The sequence below is a fragment of the Mus musculus genome, chromosome 10 (genome assembly GCF_000001635.26).
Source record: "Mus musculus strain C57BL/6J chromosome 10, GRCm38.p6 C57BL/6J".
In the NCBI taxonomy this organism is placed as follows: domain Eukaryota; kingdom Metazoa; phylum Chordata; class Mammalia; order Rodentia; family Muridae; genus Mus; species Mus musculus.
In genome coordinates this window covers 105,200,717-105,225,456 of record NC_000076.6, presented here as the reverse complement: position 1 = coordinate 105,225,456, position 24,740 = coordinate 105,200,717, and the positions used below count along the sequence as shown (strand labels likewise).

Below are 24,740 nucleotides of genomic sequence, written 5' to 3'. Positions count from 1 at the left end.
TAGCAGAAACCATAACAAATCTAGCAGAAGAAGCAGAAGTCTTTAGGTGTCATCTGTAGGCCTATGCATGCATAACAGAATATACTTTTATATTATTAGCTAGAACAGCATGGTCTGGTGAAAACATGCTTTAAAAACCTCATACCACTCTTGAAAAAAATAGCTTCTTATGACAAAGGTTGATTTTGTTACTCTCATAGATGACTTTAAATTGGCCAGTTTTTTTTTTTTTTTAACAATTAAACCCAAAAGAGCATGTCTGCATTTCAGTAGACAATTTACCTTATACAAGATTTCTTTACTCTTAAAAAATACAGAAACATTCTAGTGCAGCAATTTTATATACACATATTTTATATGTATATATGTGTATGTATACATATATACATATGTGTGTATATATATCTATGCTTTATCTATATGAAATTAGGATAGGAAAATGAGCCAACTCTTTTAATACTTATTAGTCAGCTTTATGAGAGAGAAAAAATCTAGAAATCATAGTTTATTTCCCTTTGTAAATGTCAATGAGTGACCTATTTTGAAATTTGTAGCCACAATAAGGGAACAATTCCAGGTAAGGAGGAAATGACAAACATGAGAGGTACCATAGGACATGGGCATGAGAAGGAAAGTTTACTAGGGACTGAAATCCAGCTGATAGCTCTGAATAGCAGTGTCCTCCTGAGAGCTGGAAGGAGAGATAATCCTATACTCTACAAGAGAAATAACTTGACTGTGAGCTCTCTGAGGCGTTTCACACCTGTGTCTGAGAGCCCTGGGGGCCTGAAACAGAAAGATCACTCACTAGACACTAACTTTGGCTTTTTGTGAGTTCAAAAGCCAACCTAGGTTATAATTTAAGATCAAAGAAGGAGGGAGGGAGAGAGGAAGGGAAGAAGGAAGGGGGAAAAGTTTGGAGGGAAGAAGGGACAGAAGAAAAGAAAAACAGGGGGAGGGAAGGAGGAAAGAAAGAAGGGATGGAAGGAGGAGGGAAGAAAGAACTATAGACATTAAAGTTGCTGGCTGGCGAATCATACTTGCCTTCTGTGAGAATGCACGTTATAAGCTAGCCTTAGCCCATTGTGTGGCTGGCCAGTTAGTACATCTGTTCAGTAGGATTTCGGGGGCCAGAGTGTTATTTGCATCTGCTATGTGGAGGGGGCTGATGGTAAGGTCTTGATTTAGTTAACGAAATCATAGTGAGTGAGTCGTGGAACTCACTGTGAAGACCAAGCTGACATCATATGTGAAAAAAAAAAATCCTTCCTCCTCTACTTCCAGGGAGCTATGATTACATGCCCACTCCCATGCCTGATTATATGTGGTGTCAGGGACTGCAATGGAAACCAGGACCTGCACTGAGCTGCGGCTCTATCATTTATTGAATTCCTTCCTGTTTCTTTCTGTTTCTTTTCCTTTTTCCTGTCTCTTCTTTTCTTTTTGAAACAGAGCCTAACCCAGGGTGTCCTTATATTGTGTATGGACCTAAGGAGCATCCAATTCTCCTGCATCCACCCCTAAATACTAGAATACAGCCTGCCAAGTTTCTAAGGTGCTGGGGATGTAACCTGGGGACTCCATACAGTTGTAATAGGGCCATTGAATCAGCAGTTACACTTTGAAAATGAGCTATGTTTTAATCCCCTGCCCAATTTACATATGCGAGGACTTTTCCTGTGAGTTGCTTTGGTGGGAGAACCTTGAAGAAAGATGTGGGGAGAAAAATCCCAGAATATGATGGCATTTTACTAACTGTGCCTTAGAGAAAACATCCTTATAAACTATGTTTGTTCTCGCTCCTCTCAATGGATCCTGTTTACCCAGCATTCTCTTTTATCTGTCCTAACCTTTATGTAATAGATTTTTATTTGCCCTGGAGAGACAGCAAAGATATTTTTATTTTGGTTTGTTTTATTTTTTTAATTTAAGTCGCAGTCCATTTCCATAGCTTTACAGATCATTTCATTTCTAAAGTTTCTCTTTGGAACTTCTTTTTTTTTTTTTTTTTTGTATTATTTCCTTTTTCCTTTTTTTTTTTTTAAATCAGATTCATAAAACTCTGTTGGAAATAATGGTGTCGTTCAACCATTTCAAGAGTAACGACTCTTATTTCTTGAAAATATTCCTTATATGTCTCTGAAAAATAAAGTTCCATGTAAAATAGGACAGGAATTGGCATCTAAAATCATTTTATTGATTAAGTTTAACATGTGTGTGTGTGTGATATGCGTTTTTGAGCTGAGAGGGCAGTTTTCAACAATCAGCTCTTACCTTCTCCCATGATAAGGAAGAACCGCCCTTCTTGTTTCCTCCTGCTAGCTGCCCCATAGACACCAGAGTTGACTTTTCTGTCTCCCAACCCCATCTTGCAGTAGGAGTCCTGGGGTTACAGATAAGAGCCATTACATCTGCCTATAGGATCATCAGGTGTGAGCGACAAGCACTGACACTTGGTGAACCATTTCATACCCCCTGCACGCTAGCATTTTCGCAGTTAACCATCTCTTTTGAGCTTTGTTTTGCAAAACTCCTATAAGACCTCTTACAAAAATCCTCAAAGATTTCTAGAAGTAATATGGAGAATTTACTACCCAATTAAAATTGACAAGAAAGTAGGCTTTGACATTGATTAAATAAACCCAAGATGCTACATCCACACTGGGACGCTTTGTTTTAACTTATCTATCATTTCCTCCTCACAATCAATTCTGATACATTTTCTACCACAGGCAAAATTGGCAAGAGTAAAGTCCTGCTATTCACTGTGGATTTTCAGATCTAACCCCTGTTAGTAACCTTGAGAGCAAATGTGAGGAATTGAAAAGGTACCTATAGCGTTATGTAACACAACCGCTCTCTATCTAGTGCACGTTAGAATCACCTGGGAAGGTCTGCAATATGCCAAGATCTAAATTGTAACCAAACGCTTGAGTTTATTTGTTCACACTCAGACGTCCCGAATTCAAGGTTTGGGAAGGCCCTGGGTGATTTTAATGGATGGTTAAGCTTGAGGACCATGGGTCTTTGCTTGACTCTGTGGCTACCACCCAGTTCTGATTTAACTACGTGCTATGTGACTTTGTGACTCTTATTTAAAAAGCCTCTTGTATCAGTCAATTGGCCATTAGTCGTACCTGAGTCAAAGTATCATTCTGAAAATCCAAAGAAATAAAGGATGGTACTTCTTTTTTTTTTCTTTTTGTATTATTTCCTTTTTTTTTTTAAGCAAAGTTATAGTTCTTGAAAGATAATATCCAGTAAGTGCTCCCTTTCAACTATATTGTCTCAAAGAGACAATCTCCAAGATGAGACTGGGGGTGGGACATGTCTCAGGAGCAGCAGGACAGGTGTCGATCCACCTTTTGCCTTGAAAGGAATGGCCCTTGGGTAAGTCAAGGGGTGCCTGCCTGCTGGGCTTGGAGTCTGGGACAAAGCAAAAACTGGGAAGAGGAAAAGTTAAAAGATCAAAGAGTTGGACTGAGCTACCTGATACGGGTGTTCTGCTACAGAGCTGGGGATGAGAGTTGGAGCCTTGGAACTGGGGTCAGGGGCAGAGAGAAGGTCTGCAGGCAGCCTACCTGGTTCTCTGGCAGGCCTGGCTTGTGGATTAACAGGAGAACCTGCTGGAGTTGAGGGCTGAAAAAGAGCAACCAACCTGGCCTACTTTTATGTTAGGTGGTGGTAGGCGGGGGGGGCGGGGTGTTCTGCCTATGATCTCTTCACACCCCACATTTTCAAGAGTCAGTGCACACAGGCTAAGATTGCAGTTGGCCGGCAGGGCCCCCAGTTTGAATTGTGATAGAAATAGTGAGAAATAGCATCTCTTCCTCTCCACTCAGCATTTTTTTTCTGTCTCCGTTTTCACAGCACATTATATTAGTAATGAAGTCAGAAAGGCGCTGAACAATCTTACTATTCCAGAAGATTGTCATGGTGGCCTTGGTGTTTTAAGTGTGACATTAAGATATCTAATATTCAGAAGCACTAGAAAAGTTAAATTGTATCTAGCCCCACTTCCCTAGATGTAGTTTGTATTATAGAGATATTGCTTAAATCCATGTGACTGCTGAAGGAGAAAAGAATGAAGCCAATTACACTTTGAGAAACTCGGTGAAATATACTTATTTCTAACATCATATCCTGGTATGAGTGTCACGTTCATACCCTTTTGAGAGAAAACCCATTCGCTGTAATTTAATATTGAAAGTGCCGATTCTCCTGCTTTGCATTTAAAATCGTACAGTTAACTTAGTGCAAGCCATTTTACAGATTTAACCTCTAAACTTGATCTTGTCTGTCAGCAGTTCCTGACCGTAATCCAAGTGGGCAATGAAACAAGAAGCAACCTCAGTTCCTTCACATCTTTGAAGCATCCTGTCTCTGTGTCTTAGAGCATTCCCTGCCACCTCCATCCCAGGTGCAGCACTCCCCCCCCCTTTCTTGATCCTAAGAATGATCCTGCTGTCACACAAGTTGTCTCTTCCTTCTAAGGCCCATAGTCTTGTGTGTGTCACAGAGATGTTTGAGGAGGTAACTCTAGTCCACAGCTCTCACCCACATTAAGTTCACATTGTTCTTCTACCTAATATTCCAGATATTGCATCAAATATCTCAGATACAAGGCAGATATCCCAAGACTTCAGCAGACTGTGACTGTCGGGTTCATCTTGCTTTTCATGTCAATGTCAATGACCAAACTTGGTCACGCCCATAGATATTAGGGAGGCTTCAGAGCAAACGTCCATGTTCAACTTAAGTATCTAGGTTCTTTGTGAGTCACTGATACATACCAGTGCCCAACCTGACCTGCCCTAAAACCCAAGTTGCCTTATTTAACTTCCCCTATGTACAAATATCATTTACATAAGCCATTTCAGATCATGGAACACAACCAAAGTCCAGGTTAGAGAACAGTGAGATAAGTGAGGTATTGCTATCATTTTGTTGATATTTTTCCTAGCAATGAACATTTATTTAACTTGGTTTTTTTGTTTGTTTGGTTTGTTTTTGTTTTTGTTTACTGTTTTCACAGTGCTGCAAAAAGCTACCTATATTTTTCTACAGGTTTTCTTCTAAGATAACATATTAAATGAGTGATTGGTGAGGCAAAGACGAACATTTTAATTTGAATAGTTGCTATGCTGCAAATTTACTTTTAAAAATATTTAGGGTAATTTGTAATCCCACCAGAATGATTACTGCGTATGAATAATATCCATCTTTTTTATCATTCTGAAGAGCAAACATGCTTGCTTCTTATTTTAGATAGCATTTTTGGCTGCTTCTGTAACAGCTTGCCTGTTCATGTGTGTGTATTCCTCATTTCTCTTCTAGGAGGCTGGACTTTCCTGTCTCTCACTATTTCTGAGTGTCATACTTTTATTATCAAGATGTCTTTCTCTTTTCATTTCAGTGTTTGAGAAATGTCTAAAAACACATATCCAAAGGATTTTGTTTTGAATTTTCAGTTTATAATTATAATAATTCCTATGACTTTTTCAAACACTGTTTCCCAATGTATTCCATTTAAGTCACTGAGCACCAGTGTGAAAACCTTTCATATTGTTTTTAAGCTTTCTCTGAAAATGCATGGTATTTAGCTAACAAAAAATGAATGTACATGGTGTGTCACTTCCGTGTGATGCTCATGATGTTTTATATGTACATTCAGAGTAGCAGGGTTACAGCTACATGATAACTATGTGCATGTACATAGCATGTTGTACAACATACAGGAATGGAAATCATTATGCTTCTTTTCAAATTCGAGGAATATGTTTTCCTCCTGGGGTACCACTAACTCACCAACTCTCTTCATAGCCTCAGGCTTACCCTTCTAGAGTGTTTGTACCTAATCAGAGGACAGACTCCACTAGTTGCACTAACACTGAAACTTAAGCACTCTTTCATCTGTTTGGCATTTTTGTACATGCTTAGAACACTGGTGTCTTCAACATGAACAAGGTCAACTGTTGTCCTGGATTATCCTACCAGATAAAGGTTTCCTTTATACAAGTTTAAAATGTCAATTCATTATAAACACACAATTCATGTTTTCATGGTGAATTATAATTTTAAACTTGGTGAATGCAAATGGTATTCCCCTATAGACTCATAGAGAATGGCATTACTGAAGGAGTTACCTTGTTGGAGTAGGTGTGGCCCTGTTGAAGGAAGTGTGTTACTGGGGATGGGGTGGCTTTGAAGTTTCATAAGCCCAGGCCAGGCTTAGTGGCTCACTCTGTCTTCCTACTGCTTATGGATCCAGTTGTAGAACTCTTAGCTACCTCTACAGCACCTTTTCTGCCTGCATGCCATCATGTTTCATGCCATGATAATAATGGACTGAACCTGAAAATTTTAAGCCAGCCAGATTTAAATGATTTCCTTCATAAGAGTGGCCATGACCATGGTATCTCATCATAGCAATACAATCCAAACAAAGATGGTGAACAGCATAGTACAAAGTTGCTATGGTTTGGATGAGTGTCCGCAAAAGTCTACAAGTAAAAGCTTCATTCCCAATCTGTCATATTGGGAAATGATGCTACATATCTTGAAGAATAAGGAAGATTGTGCACTAAAAATAAATAAAGAACTCCCAAGAGTAGAGCTATTATGGAAGGTCCTTGGGTCACTCTGGTTACTAGTACTTGCACTGACACCTGCTTCTGCCACATATTATCCTTTCCAGAGATGCAAACTGATAGAGCCACCAGATCATGAACTTATAACTCCTATACTGTGAATCAAAAGCAACTGTGGTTAGCTTCAGAAGTAATCTGTGTCAGGTGTTTTGTTTTACTGCTACAAAGCCAACCAAGACGATAGCCAAACCTAGCTACAACAGACACTAAGGAGTATTGCATCGAAATGTTAGGCAAGTGGCCAGGAAAAATGTAAAAATCATACTTGATTAGGGGATCAACAGCAATCTCTACCACATTCCTTTGTTTCCCTTGCTGGCTAGATGCAGGTTTCTATCTATAACATCATTTTGCACAGACAAGTAGACACTGCATCTATGTCTTTGCTGTACCCAGGATTAAAACCATATATATTGTCATACAGTCCTTATCAGCCATCCCTGTATCAGATAGCATGTAATTATACTAATTGAAGATAACTAAATATGATATTGAAGGTTCCTTGTCTTAACAAACATGTAGCAAAATTAAATTTTAAAAAAGGACTGCAGGCCAACTAGGGTTTCATAGCAACTTCAAGGCCAGCCTAAGCTACATATGGGATAGTTTTCCAAAAGCCAAGAGCTAGAGGTGTAGCTCAGTGGTAGAATGCTGAGATAGCAAATATAATATCTGCATTCTATTTGAAAGAAAAAAGAAAGAAAGAGAGAGAGAAAGAGAGTGAAAGGAAGGAAGGAAGGAAGGAAGGAGGGAGGGAGGGAGGGAGGGAGGGAGGGAGGGAGGGAGGGAGGGAGGGGGATCGGGAGGGAGAGCGGGAGGGAGAGCGGGAGGGAGGGAGGGGAGGAAGAGGAGGAAGGGAGGGGGTAGGGAGGAAGAAAAGGAAGGAAGGAAGGAAGGAAGGAAGGAAGGAAGGAAGGAAGGAAGGAAGAAAGGAATGATTCCTCTTCAAACATTCTTTTCTCTATGTTTATTTAAAACTAGTATTGACAATCTTGAGATACATATTCAGTCCTCAAGCATACCAAAGTCTTTTTCTGAAAAAGTAGTTAGAAAGAGCTCATATCCTCCCCTGGGAGACTTGCAAGTACGTCTGCTGCCCATTCAATATTCTTGGTCTGTTCAGGTTTTTATTTACTCCAACATTCCAGTGTTGCCTTAAGTGCAAGCGGAACACCTGAAGAAGCTAATTAACAATGCAGTGCTAAAGAAGAAAATCTTTCCAAGTGTAAGCTAAATTTCTTGGCACTAGTAAATTAATACCATAAAGTGGCATTTTTAAAGAATATGTAGCTTTACATTTTCAACCCCCCCCCTTTTTTTTCTGAACGTGACCAAAGGAACAGGCAAGGGGAGAGAGAGCAAAGAAAAACCAGGAAGAAAGTATAATACAAACCTCAAGATGTTTCTAGAAATTTTCAATTCTTTTGTGCCCTCAAGCTGCCAGGTTCAGTGAGCGAAACAGTATTTCCAGTGAATCCCCAAATGTAAAGACAACAGGGAAGAAAAGATATGAAGTAGTTTTATAACTCTTACTCCAAACTTTTTCTGTATTAGATAAGTTGCTAGCTTGTTTCTGGGAGAGTCTAGAAGGTAGCAAAGGATCATGATAGAAGAGTTTATGCCAAGCTCGTTCCTGCTGAGCTTGTGTAACAAAAACTCTTATTGTATCCCTTTCAGCAGAGAGAAGAGGAGGGAAGTTAAGGTGGATGGGAAGGAGAAGGCACCGAAAAGCTCCCCAAAACAAAAAGTTTTAGAGAGAAAAGACTTAGGTCTTCTCAAACTTTAAAGACAGGTGGAAAGTTTCTTCTTCAGTCTAATCAATAAAAGCATTTTGGGTACCAGTTATATGGTATCTCCTCTTTTAGTAGTTAGTATTTCAGGACAGAACAAAGAAGGCTTACTTGCCTTAGTGAGCCTACTGATGGAGAAAGCAACAAGATGAATAATCCCGAAGTATGAGTTATGGTGAATGTTAAAAGCCTATTCGTGATGCTATGAGAATATTGAATGGATTCATTTAAATGAGGCTCTGTGGTGTGAGACAAGCCTTCCCTGAAGCTACAGTAAATTATCCCCTGCCTAAAGGGTGAGCGTAAATGCATTCAGTGGGTTGGGATGGGAGAGTCCATTTAATGTGAGCAGAGTCAACAGTTCTATGGGAGGGGCTTCTGTTTCTGAGCTCAAGTAGGAATGTCATTTGCCAAGCATTTGTCAAAGATGATCCATGGTAGCGCAGCCATACTGCGGGATTAAAATTCTTCTACGAAGATAGTCTTCCTTTCATTTTGAAGGAAGAGAAGTATTTAGCAAAGGAACTTTAGGGTTGAGAGTATTTTCATATTTGAGAGATGTAGACAATAGTATTATGTATTTCAGAAGTAACATCAGCTCTTAGTTCAAGAACATAGAGTTGGGAGATTCGGAGAAGTGGCTCATGCAGGTTAACAACAGTGTGGTGAAGGCCTCACCTGCTTTAGTCAGGTGGCACATTCAAGGTCATGAGGGTACTAAGGCAGTTTGCAGAAGCTTTCCCAGCCCTGTTGTGGAGATAATCTTTTTCTGGAAGTAGAGCTAAGAGCAGAAAGAGCAGATCTGTTCTAGCAATCTATTTTTGAAATTATGAAGATCTCACCTAGGGCAGAACTGAGTTTCTGAGAGAAGAGGTACATCAGAAAAACATTTAGAAGATGAAATAGGCATGTGTGGTTATTCCTGAAAAGGGAAAATAAAATGAGAAAAAGAGAAGTTTGGGCTTAAAAATGGACTCTGCTACTCAAGGACAAACGTGTCTCATGAGAGAGATAATGTGCTGCAATTGACTATTTAATATCCTAAGAAGCCTGCTGGAAAAGTGAATGGGAAGCTAAAGGTTAGAAGTAATGTCAGAGTGGGAGAACAGGTTTTTAAGCCATAGGATAGAACTCAGAAGAGATAGATTTTGTTGTCAAAACCTAGAGTCCATGGAGTTGGTATTAGAACATTCTGTGATCTTCAAACGTAAAGCAAAACCAAAAGTGAGGTGTGAGTACCAGTGAGAAGAGAGGCTTACAGGTGACTAAGTGGGACTTTTTTTTTCAAGAGGGTGGAGGGCTGAGTGTTTATCTTTGTGTTGAGGAAAAGCCTGTCCTATTGGTAGAGGAAGGTTTGGGCTAAAGTATGTGAAAAAAAGAAGAGTCAAAAATATCCATGTGCTGTAGCCTAAGCATCCTTGACAAGGCAGAGTTAACATCTTAGAAGGTATGGTGGTTTGAATATGTATGGCCCAGGGAGTGACACTATTAGAGGTTATGGCATTGTTGGAGTAGGTGTGGCCTTGTTGGAAGAAGTGTGTCACCATGGGATGGATTTTGAAACCCTCCTCCTAGCCAAGTGGAGTCAGTCTTTTTTTATTTGACTTTGAGATCTGGCTTTGTCACAATGACTTTACAAATGCTACCATATTTGGAAGGCTTAATAAACTATTTTAACGAACAAATTAACTTACATTTCATACATTCCATTCACATGTAAGGCGTGCATTTTAAAGTAGTTGGCCCTCCAAGAAAGTTAAATTTTGCTTTAGGAGGCCCTCTTCATAATTTTGTTGAACAAGTAGTAGAAATTTCTCAGTAGTAGAAATGGAAACTGGAAGAAGACTGCTTTGAAATCTTAGACAGGAATGATGTTCTCTTACTAGCACAGCAGTTTGACATTGGCGTCAATGTAGCATCAGGGCAACCTTGCAAGTGTCAAAGATAGGCTCTTTGAGCCAGCATAAACATACATTGCTGGTGTTCAATTGCTGTTTTCAGTGCACTGTTTTTTGTCTTATAGGCACTTCACAAGTTACTCAAGTGCCTCCTATACATCTTGAAGGAAACATGTTCAGGTTTGAAGAGCCAAAGTTCCCATCAATATATTTCTGCCACATTCAGGCAGAGTACCAAAGTATATGTAGGATTATCAGTATAAGACTGGAAGGTGGTGGCAATGATGGCAATGATGATGATCATGATAATGATGATAGTCGTGGTGGTGATGATAGTGGACCACATTATGGTTTTATGGATAGAAGCTTCTTGAGTGATTTTAAGAGGAAATGCTTCATTTTGTAGAGATGTCTGGGGCTCCACTGGAAAATGGAAAGACGAATAGGGAGCCACTGCAATAGTCTATGTTGTTGATGCAGGCAGTTTGGCCTTATATGAGAAGTCATGCACATTGTATTCAGAATGAGCAAATTCATTCCTCTGCCTCTGAGCATCTCTTCCTGTACAGCAGCTATCACAGGTGCCCTCCACTCAAGTGGCCATTCCCTCTCCCTTGCTCTTACCTGTACCTTTCTTCCCTCCTTCCCACGTTCAGCATTTTGTCAGATCCTATTTGAAAATTCAGAAAGCAACAAGCACTGATATCTTTCGTAATCTGCCCTTTCATCATCTTAGCTTAATGTTGCATAGCAATTTGTATTTTAAAAATCTTTTTAGGAAGCTTCTAAATTCGGTGTCAACTCTGTTCTACCCTGTCATTAAAATTGCAAGTTTCTTAAATCAGTCAGTCTCTGTCACTGTCCCTCTGTCTGTCTCTGTCTCCCCCACTACCACTCCTACCTCCGGCCTCCACCTTCCCAGCACCACTTGCGACTGTACTGAGTATGTGGCACTCTTGAATTTCATGCACTTGGCCCTTTTATTCTGTTAATCCTTCCTCTGCTCATATATCCCACCCTTCACCATGGCTTGATGGCATCATCCTGGGATCTCTTTGTCACTTGTCTTCCCTGGGCACATCAGCACTGATCCTGATGTCAGGGAAACAGAAGCCTGCTGAGAAGCTCTTAAGTCTTCAAAAAGCCTCAGTCCCACAGCAAAAGTAAGAACACATTCCCATTACTGAGAAAAAGGAAATAAATTTTACTCATAATCATTGCGTTTTCTTGCTGCCAAGATCCTCTTAAAAGAAAAAAAAAAAAAAACCTTGAAGTTTTCTCCGAGAGTTCTACTTTGAAAAATAAAATACAAGATATTCTCCTATCCCAACTATTTCCAAGAGGGTCCCTAACTTCTTGATTAAAAGCCCAATTCCCTTCCTTTACTAACACAATAGATGTTATTCTTTAGCATTTATTGTAAGGATTTATAACAATAAATGATTCGTTTTGGACTAAAGAAAATCAACCCCCACAGGCAAATAAGTAAATAAATAGGCTTTAACTCTTATAGATCCTAACAGTGCACACTTTCCTTTGTATTATACATGTATAAAGGGAATTTAGATCTAAAGTCTAAACATACGCTGCTTTCAATATCCTTATGCTATTATTGACATATTTTATTTTCTCCCAGATGCTGAGTTCCTCTAGCATCAGGAAGGGCATTTTAATTTACTAATCAAGATTTTGGGCTTTATGCCTAAGATATATTTCTTCACACACCCCTCTATGTGTATGTGTGTATTGGGAAAAGGAAGTTAAAGGCAAGGTGGTGACTGTTTCTATTTCTTCAGTAAGGTAGAATACTCAAAAGATTCCCCAAGTTGCCTTCTTGTTCTTCAACTTAAAAACTCACTAAATTGGACTATTCTTCACATGTTTAAGTAAATGTTATGCTAGGCATAGTGCTACATAACCTCTAATCCCAGAACTTGGCACTGTGCAGGCTGATCAGATATTCAAGATGATCTTTGTCTATAGCAATGTCTAGCCTAACCAGACTTACATATACATTACCTCAAACACATGCATGTACATACACACACAGGTGCATATATACATATGTGCATACACGCTTGCATGCACGCACACACACACAAACACACACTCAAATCTTGGTGAAATAGCTCATTGAGTAAGGGCACTTTTGCTGCCAAGCCTGATGATCTGAGGTCAATCTCTGGAGCCCCACATGACAGAAGGAAAGCACTGACTTCCAGAAGTTCTTTCTGATGCTACACACTTTGCCCCTGCCAAATTATGTGTGTGTGTGTATATATATCTATATATGTATATATATATAGATAGATAGATATACACACACATATATATACACATAGGTATATTATATATTATTTGATATGTGTGTAATATATATAATATATGACTATACATTTATTGTATATGTTATATGTAATAAGTATATAATATATATGTACATATTTTATGTAGAACTAAATTGAACAGAAAAATAAATGTTGACCTTTTCCCAGTTTTCCACTTATCTTGCTCTTATTTATATCCTTGATATTTGCTTCTTCTGATTTTGTTCCAATAAGGCAACATCACCTGGAAGCTATACATGTCAACTGAAAGGGTACACCTGCTGTCTAGATAACATGTGTTATAAAATGCCTTAGTTTTATGTAGTTTTTAAGATTATTTATATATCCACGCTATGACTTACTCCTCAATTCCTCATAATGCCAAAGAAAGCTGGGCAGTTGTTTTCATAGCCTTACTTTGTTTTGTTTTGTTTTGTTTTATCGGGAGCTGACTTGATAATGTAATTGCCCAGGCAATAATGGGCAAGAAAGCGCAGGGCTTCATGAGCACCGATCTACCTTCTCACAGTTTTGACCATGTGTTCAAATGCATGGTTGTGGTATTTCTCTGGAAACATTTTTGTTTTAACTTTCAAATAAGTTTATTAACACCCTTAAACTCTGAGGCCTTTCTTTTTCTTATTTTCAACAAGAGCACTCTGTTAGAAGAATGGTAGTTAGGTATATATGGAACAATTTGGAAGAAATCTTGCAGTATTTCTAAACAGTGATGAATGTGGGGTTGTTCTTTCTCTCACCTTTCTGGAACATTTTTTTTTAATTAAAATTATTAGCAACACTAGCCTGCAACGAAAATCTTCTGACAGTTGTAGCCATCCTAACAAAACACTTTGGACAACGTCTCTATTACTTAACAATGTCTTAATTGTGAGATTAAAGTGTCAGAGCTGCACTGTTTTGTGGTTTATAATCCTAATTTTCTTCTGAGTTCAACAGCAACTTACAAACAACATTGACCACACTTTAAAACAGACTTTGCTCTGTGTAACTTGATGAATGTGAAATATATTTTTAAGGGAAGTGAAATACAGTCCCAAGTGTTTAGCCTGATGGTTTTTGATCCTATTTGACATTTAATGAAAAAAGAATCGAACTGCATTTTTTGGCATCATTAAATATACTTGGGCACTGCTCTTTTCTTTCTTCATATCTAAGCACTATTATTTTTTAGGGCTGTTATTGGTAAGCAATGAGCCAATTGTAAAATTCCTTTTGTGTTTCTTTTGATAGCAGTGATTTTTTTTTATTTATTTCGGTACACAAAGCAGGCAGCAAACAATAAAATGGAAATAGTCTTGTGGAGGTCAAATGCTGTTTAGTCTCTTGAAAACTTTGTATAGGTACAAATTTTCACTATCTCTCAATACTTTTTCCTCATTGTTGAGACTTCAATGTAGCACTGGCTCATGTGTTTAAAAGCTGGTCCCCTTGTAGTGGTGCTATTTGGGAAGGTTGTAGAACTTTTAAGGGATCACAGTTTCCTAGACACAGTAGGTCATGGGAGTTGTGTTTACAGTTTTATAGCTGAGTCCCTGTTCTTGCAACTCTGCTTCCTCACTGCTGATGGAATATGACCAGCTGAGGCTCCCATTCCACTGTTATGACACTCCTGCCACAGTGCAATGGATGGCCTTAAAGTTGAAGCCAGAACAAAACGTACTGATTCTGTCATTCTCTTTGTCTTTCTGTTAACCTCTGCCCCCAAATTATGCTTGTAGGTTATTATAGGTTCAGACAGTCCAAAATTTTGTGCCAGATATTGTGAACCAGCACTGGTACTTGACAAGATGAAACTCGTGACTCTCTCAGTATCTTAATAAATTAGGATACTTATCACATAGACAAGAGAGGCAGTGAGATACTTTGAAAGCTGAGCTCCGAACTTGGCTTACTTCTCGTTAGTTAATGTTGGACAGTTTACTTAATTTCTGTCAGGGCCTGTATCTCTCTGGGTCAATCGTGAGACTCAGTCATAAAAGCATGTATAATTTGAAAATATAAAAGTAACAAACACATATAAGACAGCTTTGCTTAATTAGTAGAAGATAACTTTGGAGCCCATTGAAAGAAGAGAAGATCTAAGAGCTTTGAAAAAATAATTGCCTGAGAAGTAAAATGATTTGCCTACACACTAGACAAATTGCATGCAGAAAGGACTTAACGAATTAATACTATAAAGATGTTCCAAGAATGTTTTAAGTGACAGTTATGTGTATACTTGATTGGCTTTCATGTTGGCCATAGCTCTTTGCTCTTGGGTAAATGTTGGCATATTTCAGACCCTTGTACAGATAATTGTGACACAGGAAGAAACGTTTTCTTTTGGCTAGATACCAAGGAACGTTATCACACAAGTCCCTTATCCTTCCTGTAAACATCAATATTGGCAGCAGGGAAGGTAGCCTATTTTGGCTCTTCCCATAAGTAAAATAAGACACAATATATTTAGTCTGTTAAATATCAGGGTTTGGGCTCAGTTGGACTTGCTCTATAATTTTGCCGCTAAATGATAAAGGAGGAAGCTAGATGAAGGAAGGCAAATCCCTTCTCATTTTGTAAGGATGGAATTAGACTTTGTCTTGGCAAGAAGTGGACTAGCTCTGCAAAAATTATAGCATCTAGTTGAAATTGCCCTGCATTATCACAAAGCAGTTTTGTCAAAATGCTACACAGTCATGCATAGGATAAGTTTTCTCTATTGGGAGAAAAAAAAACTTGCACTTGAGCCTTCTGATAATTGAACTGTGGGTTTATGATGCCTCTCAGTTGTAATCTAAACAAAATAGCATCCTTCCAAGAGTGGATTTCATTCCAGGAGGATGTCAAAGCATGTTATTAGTTGTCAGTATTTTCATTAGTATTGCTTATCTGTATTTGCTACCCCAAGTCTTCCTGTGAGTTAAAAAATGTTTTAAGGCCAATTCCGTTTGAATGTGGTTGTTGACTAAATCTTCACTATTATGCCAACCACCCTAAAGTTCTCCTACAGCCAACTCTTTTACTTGTCAAAACATTATGACCTTTTCAATTGCTTTAGTCAGAAGAGCACAGATGCTCTCTGGGTAGATGACAGAATATTATTCTCCTTTGGAAATCTTTTCCACTTTAAGGATGGATATAATCATCCTTCTCCCAAGAGTCCGTAGAGTCAAACTGTTCACATTCCTAAGGACTACAGAAAGAGAAATCAGAAACACACAGATGTGTGTGACCACGTTGAAAATATTGCTTGTGGAAGGTGTGTGACAGCTTTGAAGGGAAAGATATCCTGGCAGTTGGGAGGCAAAGAATACCACAAAGTCACACTTTACAACAAACCCCATCCAAGAGACTTATGGGGAAAGACACAAGAGGGTGACTGCCTCTGCTCAGGAGAGAAATGAACTGAACAGGACGCTTATACAGGGTTTGTTTTGGGGGAGGGGGAGGGATGGGGGAGGGTATGGAGCTTTCCAGGGTGATCTAGGATTGGTAGGATTCTGTGCCTTGATCTTGGGTTTTTGGGTTTTGTTTGTTTGTTTGTTTGTTTGTTTTGTGTGTTTCGTTTGTTTTGTGTGTTTCTTTTGTTTGGGGGGATTTGGGGGGGATTTTGTATTTTGTTTTGTTGTTTGGTGGTGGTGGTGGTGGTGGTTGTTTCAGAGTGTAGCCACCTGTGTCTTGAGAGGCTGGAAATAGAAAAGGTAGTCTCAGGGGAGGGCCTGAGAAGCAATGATATCGAAGCTCAGTGGTTAGACAGTAGTCAGACATTCCTGTGAACACCAGCAAATTGAAGATATTCCTGAGCAAACTATCCAGTTTTCTATACAAGATAGGAAAATCTGCATATAAAGAGAAAGTAAGAACTTTGAGGGGAAAAGAGCTTGGAGACACACAGAGACACCACGTTAGCATGTGCCAGGCTCTGGGATCAATTCTGATCCTTAGTACTGAAAATATAGAGAAAATTAAAACAACACAGTGTCTGAACATCATCTATTCAGAGACCTAAAGTATACAACTGGGCAGGAAACTGTTTAGAACCACAAGATATACAGCATAATGTGTGGCAGAGTGAATAGATAGAAATCCACCTTCACCTCACACTGTTGATTTTCTAGAATACCAAACACAGAATTGGGAATCTAAAAGCAGTCAGAAGGAATGGACCGTATCTGTAAAGCACGCTAACTTAACCAAAATTGATAATCAATAGGAAAGGCACTGAAACTCATCATACTGTGGAATGAGCACTTTAACAGTCATTAATACTCTTGGCAGCTAGAGTTATCTTTCAAAATGATGGTGAAATAAAGGCTTTGATAATCAAACACTGAATAGACTTAGCACCAGTAGACCTTCAGAAATGAGATTTAAAACACATACCTTGGGCAGAATGGGAATCATTCTAGAAGGAGAATCCAAGATGTTAACATTAAGCATGATACAAGCACAGATGAACATCGTGGCTTTATGTGTTTATGTCTTCAAGCAAAAGGCCTAGGAATATTACCAGAAATGCAGTGCTTCAGTTTTCTTCACAATTACCACCACGTAGAACTCAGTCAAAGATGTGCAAGGGAACATTTTCTGTTAGTACAGAGGGCTTCCTTTGAGCTTCTTGATGACAAGCTCCATGGATGTGTGATCCTAAAGCATACTTTTAAAAACAAATATGTATGTTATAAAATGTAATATATAACTCATAAGTTATATTAATATGTATAAGTGCAAAGTCTTAATGAAAAGAGCATTACCATGAATATATCCTCTATCCCCCAAGGTAACCCTTTCCAAGTACTTTGTATTTGTGTCTTAATTAGATTCATCTTATTTCTTCCTTTTCTATAGTTAGTAACTACTGTTTGAATCATTGCGCTAAATATTGTATCATATTCTTTACTGAATATAATATCACTGGCTCCCAAGTTAAATATATAATTATTTTTAGTTGATTTATAAATGTATTTTTTTAATTTATTACGTGCTGTTGAATGGACAAGAAGTAGAAATGTAATTCGTGTTATTTTAAGTCAGCTGCTGTATTACAAAGAAAGTTAATGGTATAAAACAGGGACCAAAAGACTGCTAGAGCTATCCAAAAATAACACTAGGAAGTGCATTTATCTGCTGTCCTCATCAACTCGCGGCAGCTGGAGTTGCTTGTATGTAACCTGCAGGAGGTCATACCAGCCAACATCCTAACATGGGAAGGTAAGGGATCCATCATCTTCCAGCCCTGAGGTGCAGTGGGCAGCTAATGGAGCTGGGGAAGGGAAGAGTCAGTTTTCTTTAAAGGAATGACTTCTGGTAGCTTGACCATGCTCCACTGGGTGAACTCACCCCTCTGAGTATAATTGAAAGGATAAACTGGAGTCAAGATGTTCTTTTTTTTTTTTTTTTAAGTCCAAAAAGGAGGACATCAAGTTGGGAGAGAGTGACATAGGGATATATCTGAGAGGAGTTAGGGGAAGAGAAGAGTCCAAATATGATCAAATATATTAAATACAACTTATATATCTAAAAGTAAAGATATACATTCATCAGTATATAGAAACATTTTAGAACATATTTTAGATATCACAGTATCCTTCAAGGTGCAGATGGTCAAGGCATAAGTATCAGCTCTTTGGTGCTTAAAGTACGGTATCAATAAGTGACCATTACTCTTAGGAAATTAACTTTTTATCAAAATGAATCAAGCCGTTTATTAATGAAATCGATGCATATTTCTTCCTTTGTATGACCAGGACTCTTCTTCGTCGTGTTCTTTATCTTTCTTACAGAAGTCACCCGAAATGTCCCAGTGTTCTCAGATCACCCCTCATTTTGTGTTGCCCAGGTGACTGTACCTCTCTTCTGCCTGTATTTTTCATCACTGCTGAACACCAGAATATTTTCCAAGCGTTGTTCTTCCCAGTGGTCCATCTTTCCCAGTTACTATTCCCATTCTTACCTATCATCTTCACTTTGGGTACCACCTAACCCAATGCAGACACCTGCAACCAACAGTACCAGGAAATTGCTAGTATTCAGTATGCTTCATCACAACATTCCTTCCAACTCTTCATGCTTACATGATGTTCCATGCTCATTCATTATAATGATACATTACTCGTTACCTCTCCTCTGCTGCCTCTCACATACTCATACATGTTGTTCAAGACATTACCATCTCTGTGTGGTTCATGCCTGCACCTTAAAGCTGAATATAAGTAAATAAAAATATATGTCTTCAAAATCCGTGTCAGTAACCTCACGTGTCTTCTATTCTAGGGAAATCATTCTAGGACAATAGTTCTCAACCTGTGGTTTGGCAGCCCTTGGGGTGGGTGTTAAACAGCCCTTTCACAACAGTCACCTAGGACCATTGATATATATATACAGATATATGCATTATTTGTAACAGTAACAAAATTAAAATTATGAAACATCAACAAATAATTTTATGATTGGGGGTTCACCCCAACACAAGGAACTGTATTAAAGAGTTGCAGCATTAGGAAGGTTGGGAACCACTGTTCTAGAGTTTGCTAGTGTTTTCTCATAATTTCTCAGATAACTGTTTACACCTTATTCTCATGACTAAAAGTCCCAGAGTCACTACTGATTCCATCAGGGTCCTACTAGAGGCTACTACTATATTTTCTCTAGAGTATAAATTTTGAAGATATCAGAGAGCTTCCTTAAACTTCTGTCCCCACATCTAACATTTATGGTCATCTGTACCCTTAAGGCTATTTTCCCCCTCCTATTACTGAGAAAGTGTTCATGCTCTTAATTCAAATGAAACTCTTCACTAATAGATACCTCTGCTCTGGATGGTAATGGACAGCATCCCCAAAGCCTCCCCACTCTTATTCTGTCTCCCCTATTATAACAATTTATCCATTACCATTAAAGAATATTCTCCCTACAAATTTGTAAAAATGGTAAGAAAAGCTCTTAACCCCTTTTCCTTAGCTATCCTCCACACTATTTCTCACCTCTACTTTAAAACAGAACTTTACATTTTCCTTTGAACCTACTCCATCACATATTTGCACCAATCAGCCATGCGTGTGTTCTCAGTTTTGAGTTCTTTGTTGTCCTATGGGAAAGCACTTGAAGGATAGTCACTCCTGCCTCCTGGAAACCTATTCCAATATTTCCAGTGGATTCTGACTCAGGCCCCTCTTGCCTTCAGCCTGCTGGTAGTTCTTTCCTATGTATGGATGTGCTGTTCATGTTCCTTGTGGACTCTTCTTTTGAATCTTGGGAGAGGGGCGGCAGAGGCGGGGGGATCAAAATTAAATCAGACAAGATTTACAGAGTAATTTACTGTCTTCCCTCTAATGCTTTCCTTAAACACAAATCCTGATTCACTTTTAATCTAAGTATGTATTACAGTATTGATGGAGCTCACACATATTACTTGTGTATTCAATAGAATGTAAGCTCTATCAGACCTGATATATGGACTGTTATCTGTATTGTTTGGGCTTCGTCATATAGAAGCTTCTCATTAATTAGGTAGGCTACACTGACCTGGAACTCACAGAGACCCACTTTTCTGCCTCTTCGAGGTTAAAAGCATGCAGCACCACACCCAACAAGAAACTCATATTTTTAAAACTCATAATCAGAGAACTGCAGGACATAGTTGATTTTAGCGATGTTTAGACTGAAATTGTACTTTTTCTTAAATTTTTCATCTGTATAAAATTTCTTTTTTTCTTTCTAGTTCTTATGTATGCAGTAAGAAATGCCAGAGTGCCTTGTTTCTGTTTCTTGAGATGTCCGTGGTACCTGTTCCCCTGTGAACAAACTTTGGAGCAGAGATGACCTGCACCCACCCCACACCCTGACTCCCTGCTGGGATTCACTTGTGTAATAGATCAGGCACACAGCATTAATTTTCTAAGAATGCTTCTTTTATAATTATCATTTAATTTTTCTCTTGGGCGAACCAAGAAGTTATCAAAGTTTTTAAACTTACATTTTTGACTAAATTAAAGTATCAAATTACAGGCATTAGAGCATAGCTTAACTTTTATGAGTCATTTCAAGACACTGGAATTGGATTTAAATATTATGTAGAATGGACATTAACCATTTATGACATATATGTCTTACAATTTAATTAGTGGAGTATTCATAAGGTACTTCATTTCTACTAATATACAGTAGGAAGGAAGAATCGTGCCTCTGTTTCTCACATAAAAGAACTAGAAAGATATGCCTTCTTATAATTCTAAAGAAGTGCATTTTGTCTTGGCTGTTCAGGTGTGAATCACAGGTACCAGTGATAAGTAGCCTAGTCAAATATCAGATCTCACGTTGTTACACTGTGCATACAAATTACTTCTTTCAGAGGATGGCAATGTATTGCATGCAATGGATTTGATATACACTTTTGTAACTCTTAAGGCTCCCTAACTTGGTATAGAATCATAAGGAAGTCAGGGTTGGCATAGAAAAAATTCTAATAGAGTCTGAATTGATTTACTTGTCTCGGCATTTCTCTCCAACTTTCATTTTGGTTGTAATTTGAGAGACTGATGAGAAAAATATCCATTTGATGTGTTTGAGGCTAGCCGTGTTAGGACTTGGGGCATGTGTGATTATTCCTTGCTTGTCCGTTTCCTTTCTTGTATTGGTGTTCAGCACCAAGGAAGGGAAAACTAAAGGAAAGAGTCGTGGGGTTTTAAAAATAAGGAAGCGATGAGACATTGATAGATGGACCATGTATAAGCATTGCAAAATCTGTATTATATAAGAACATAAAAGGAAAATACGTCATCAGGTCAGTTATTAAGATCGTATAGCTGTAAAAGCCAATGCTGGCTGGACATGCCTTATTTAGAAGATGATTAATGACATCGTTGGTTAGAGCCATTCCAGATACTGACTTTGCACAGGCTGGAGAGCTCCTTAGGTGGCGCTTGAGTCTGTACCACATGTCAGAGGAAGTCTGCCACTCAGCACCCCTTGGTTTGCCGTGAGTGCTGACCCACGGGCTACAGTTATTTATTTTACGTTTGCAGCAGCTGTGATACTTTTGCAAGTGCCATGGCTCAGCTTGTAGCATGGCAACGTCACCTTGATGAGTGTATCCTGGTGGAATTGTTTCTGAAATGATGTATAAACACCTCGCATCACCATTTTTTTCCAGAAGATATTAACAAAGACCCCCCCCCCTTTAGACCCCACCCTAAAGAGAATAGTGTGCATCGGTCAATGTCCACATTTTACTTTTAACCCCTGGAGGATGTATAGTTTTTGGAGGAACTGCTTTACTCCTGTTTGTTTATGTTTGATGTAGTCATGCTTGCTTAGAGCATGAGAAATACTTTCTACTTGCTGTGTGCACAAAAGCTGTGGTTGGCTTGCTCAAGAAAGTGCATGTGTGTGTGTGTGTGTGTGTGTGTGTGTGTGTGTCTTCCACCTGCTGCCTTCTTATGTCATGTTGAAATGTGATTATTCTGACTGAACCTCATCTCTAATTAATCCTTTGTTTTCACATCCTGTCTGCTCTGTAACAGAGAACAAAAGTGATGTAGCCTAGGTGTGATGAATTGAATATCTGATCAACTCCCAGATACATAGACTAAAACCCTTCTCCTAAAGTAATTGGAGGTGGAGGCTCTGAGAGAATCGATTGGGCTTGATTGATTAGGCCTTGAGAGTAGAATCCTTAGGATGGGACTGAAGCTCTTCTAAAACAGTATGTGTACACACTGAGGAAGGCCATGAGATTGCCGGTCGGGGAATGAGACCCTCACTGATTATCGGTTGCCACACTTCTAGAGTCTGATTACTGAATGGGAGAAATACATTGGGCCAGTACATTAATGGAGACTCCATGATCGCAGTTTAGTGAAGGTTAGAAGGTTATTAGGCTAATCATTTTAATCTGCTGCTTGGAAATCATTGACCTGCTCCTTTCCATAGTTATAAGCAGGGAATATTAACAGTAAGTCTTATTCAGGAACAAGTCTGTCTTTTCTGCATTACATAAATCATCACTGCTCAGATAACTCCCGTAGTATCAACGAATTGAAAGTATAAAAGTGAACTAGAGAAGGCCTCTACATTAGTTGAAGTAATTTCCCATATTTGATTATTTTGCATCTTTCAATTCATGCTCCTGTGTATCTTTGGTTATGTCAGTGTGATATTTCTGAACCATATGATAAACATATACTCCCTGATTTCTTGTGTGTGTAACGAAGATAAATTTTCATTAATAATATTAAAAAAAAACCTCCATGAAAGTGAGATTCTACTCCTGCCAATCATGATAATGGAGTTCCTAAATATTTTAGGTACTAGTATTCATTTCCAACATATTTCTGACATATGACTTAATGACGTGGCAGTGACTAGTTCCAACTTCTCAGAATACATAGCCCTTTATCACATATATTCAAATTTATGCTTGAACAACCTGGTCAGCTGGAATCCATTCACGTGACTATGATTGAGAATGTCATCACATGTTCCTTCTTCATATTCATGCTAGAGCTATTAAGTGCAGTATAGAGTTAACTATATTGCTTGAAATGATAAGCAAAGCAATTGTCTCAAAGATGGTATGGAATCTTGTGGCACCTCTCTAAGGTAAATGGGGGCAGGCAGAGCTTGGCTTTCTGTTTGTTTCATTATGACATCCAGACAATGCTTGTCTGCCCTGACTATTCTCATGGTGAAGAGCAAAAGTCTGATAGTTTTGCTTCACAGAATAAGCATTATGTTTTTGTTTTGTTTTGTTTTGTTTTTTACTGCAAATCAAAACTGAGCAGTGTGCTGGTTACATTTTACAAATGCCACTTAGGTAGCCTGGGACCCGGGCTTTCCACTTGTGAGCTGGGAAAGACTTCCCTATAAAATGGAGAGCATTTAGGAAACGCAACTTTGAAGTAGCACCTTTTCAGTGAAAAGTAACTTTCTGAGATCAGGTTCTTAATTTAAGGGATGCATTTTGAAGTCTGTTCGAGATAACTATCACCTTGGAGATGGTCCCATTACAATGACTGTCTCCTCACCCGCCACGCCACAGCTGCCGACATGTCGACTGCCAGGGAAATGAATAGCGCTCCACATTGTGGCAATCACTCCGGCCATAAAAGTTAAATGAACATGCCTGGTATGCCCCGTGGGACTTGGCAGATGTAGGAAGCAAGGATTGAGTACACAGGATAAAATGTGTCACTGACAGATTGAAACTACTCCCTTAATGCAATACCATGTCTTCCTTGTTACCCGCCTGTATTTCGTTTTATTCAAAAGCTATTTCACAAATCCAAACACTACATCTACACTGAGGATCACTCATATCATCTGTCAGGAGCTGCCTTCCCGTTGCTGGATTTCACTGCTGTTATGGGTTTTTTTTGTTCCATCTATGATTTCATAAATCTTACTTTGTAGTGACGCTTTAGTCAAAATTTGACTTCAGAGAACTGTTCTCTTAGCATGGAGAGCACTACGTTGCTTATGAATTTTCATTTCACCGCGCTTTTCTGTGAAGAGCCCTCTTCCGTGCACTGCATTAATAGTATATTGTTAAGTATGGGTTTCCCCCTGAAGATGGTTGGGTCACAGAAGGGTTAACATCATGGCTGTCACTATCATCAGCTTAATCTTCAAAGTAATTGAAATCCAGACCCTTATATATTAGGATTACTGTCCATTACCTTCAGCTCTGCTCTCAGCAGTCTGCCAAAAATGCTTTTAAATTTTTTTTTAAAAAAGGAGATTTCAATGCCACCTATTAATTACTAAAATTTATGCACACTCTGATTTTGGATATATAAAGTCTTGCAGCAACCAGTTAGTGTATCTTGTCTCATAGCCTTCTACCCAGATATAAAAGCTTTCTCTCCACTTCCCTCACCGATCTTACTGTGTTCCACTTAGACACATCTTTCTATACCTTCCAAGGGATGCATTTGTCATCATGAGCAGGCCTAAACACTGAGGACAGTGAATCCTTCCCATGTGATCCCTGTTAGCACTTACTTTAATGCATAGAGGGCAGTTTTATCTACCGCCTAAGTTTGAGGGATAACATTGAGATTATATATACATATATAT

The 24,740-nt window shown here is 38.7% G+C and overlaps 1 protein-coding gene across 2 annotated transcripts in view; it reads left to right on the top strand.

Moving 5' to 3' along the window:
• Positions 1-24,740, top strand: part of Tmtc2 (transmembrane and tetratricopeptide repeat containing 2) — a 386,817-nt gene that overhangs the window by 349,023 nt on the left and 13,054 nt on the right. The window lies entirely within an intron of this gene.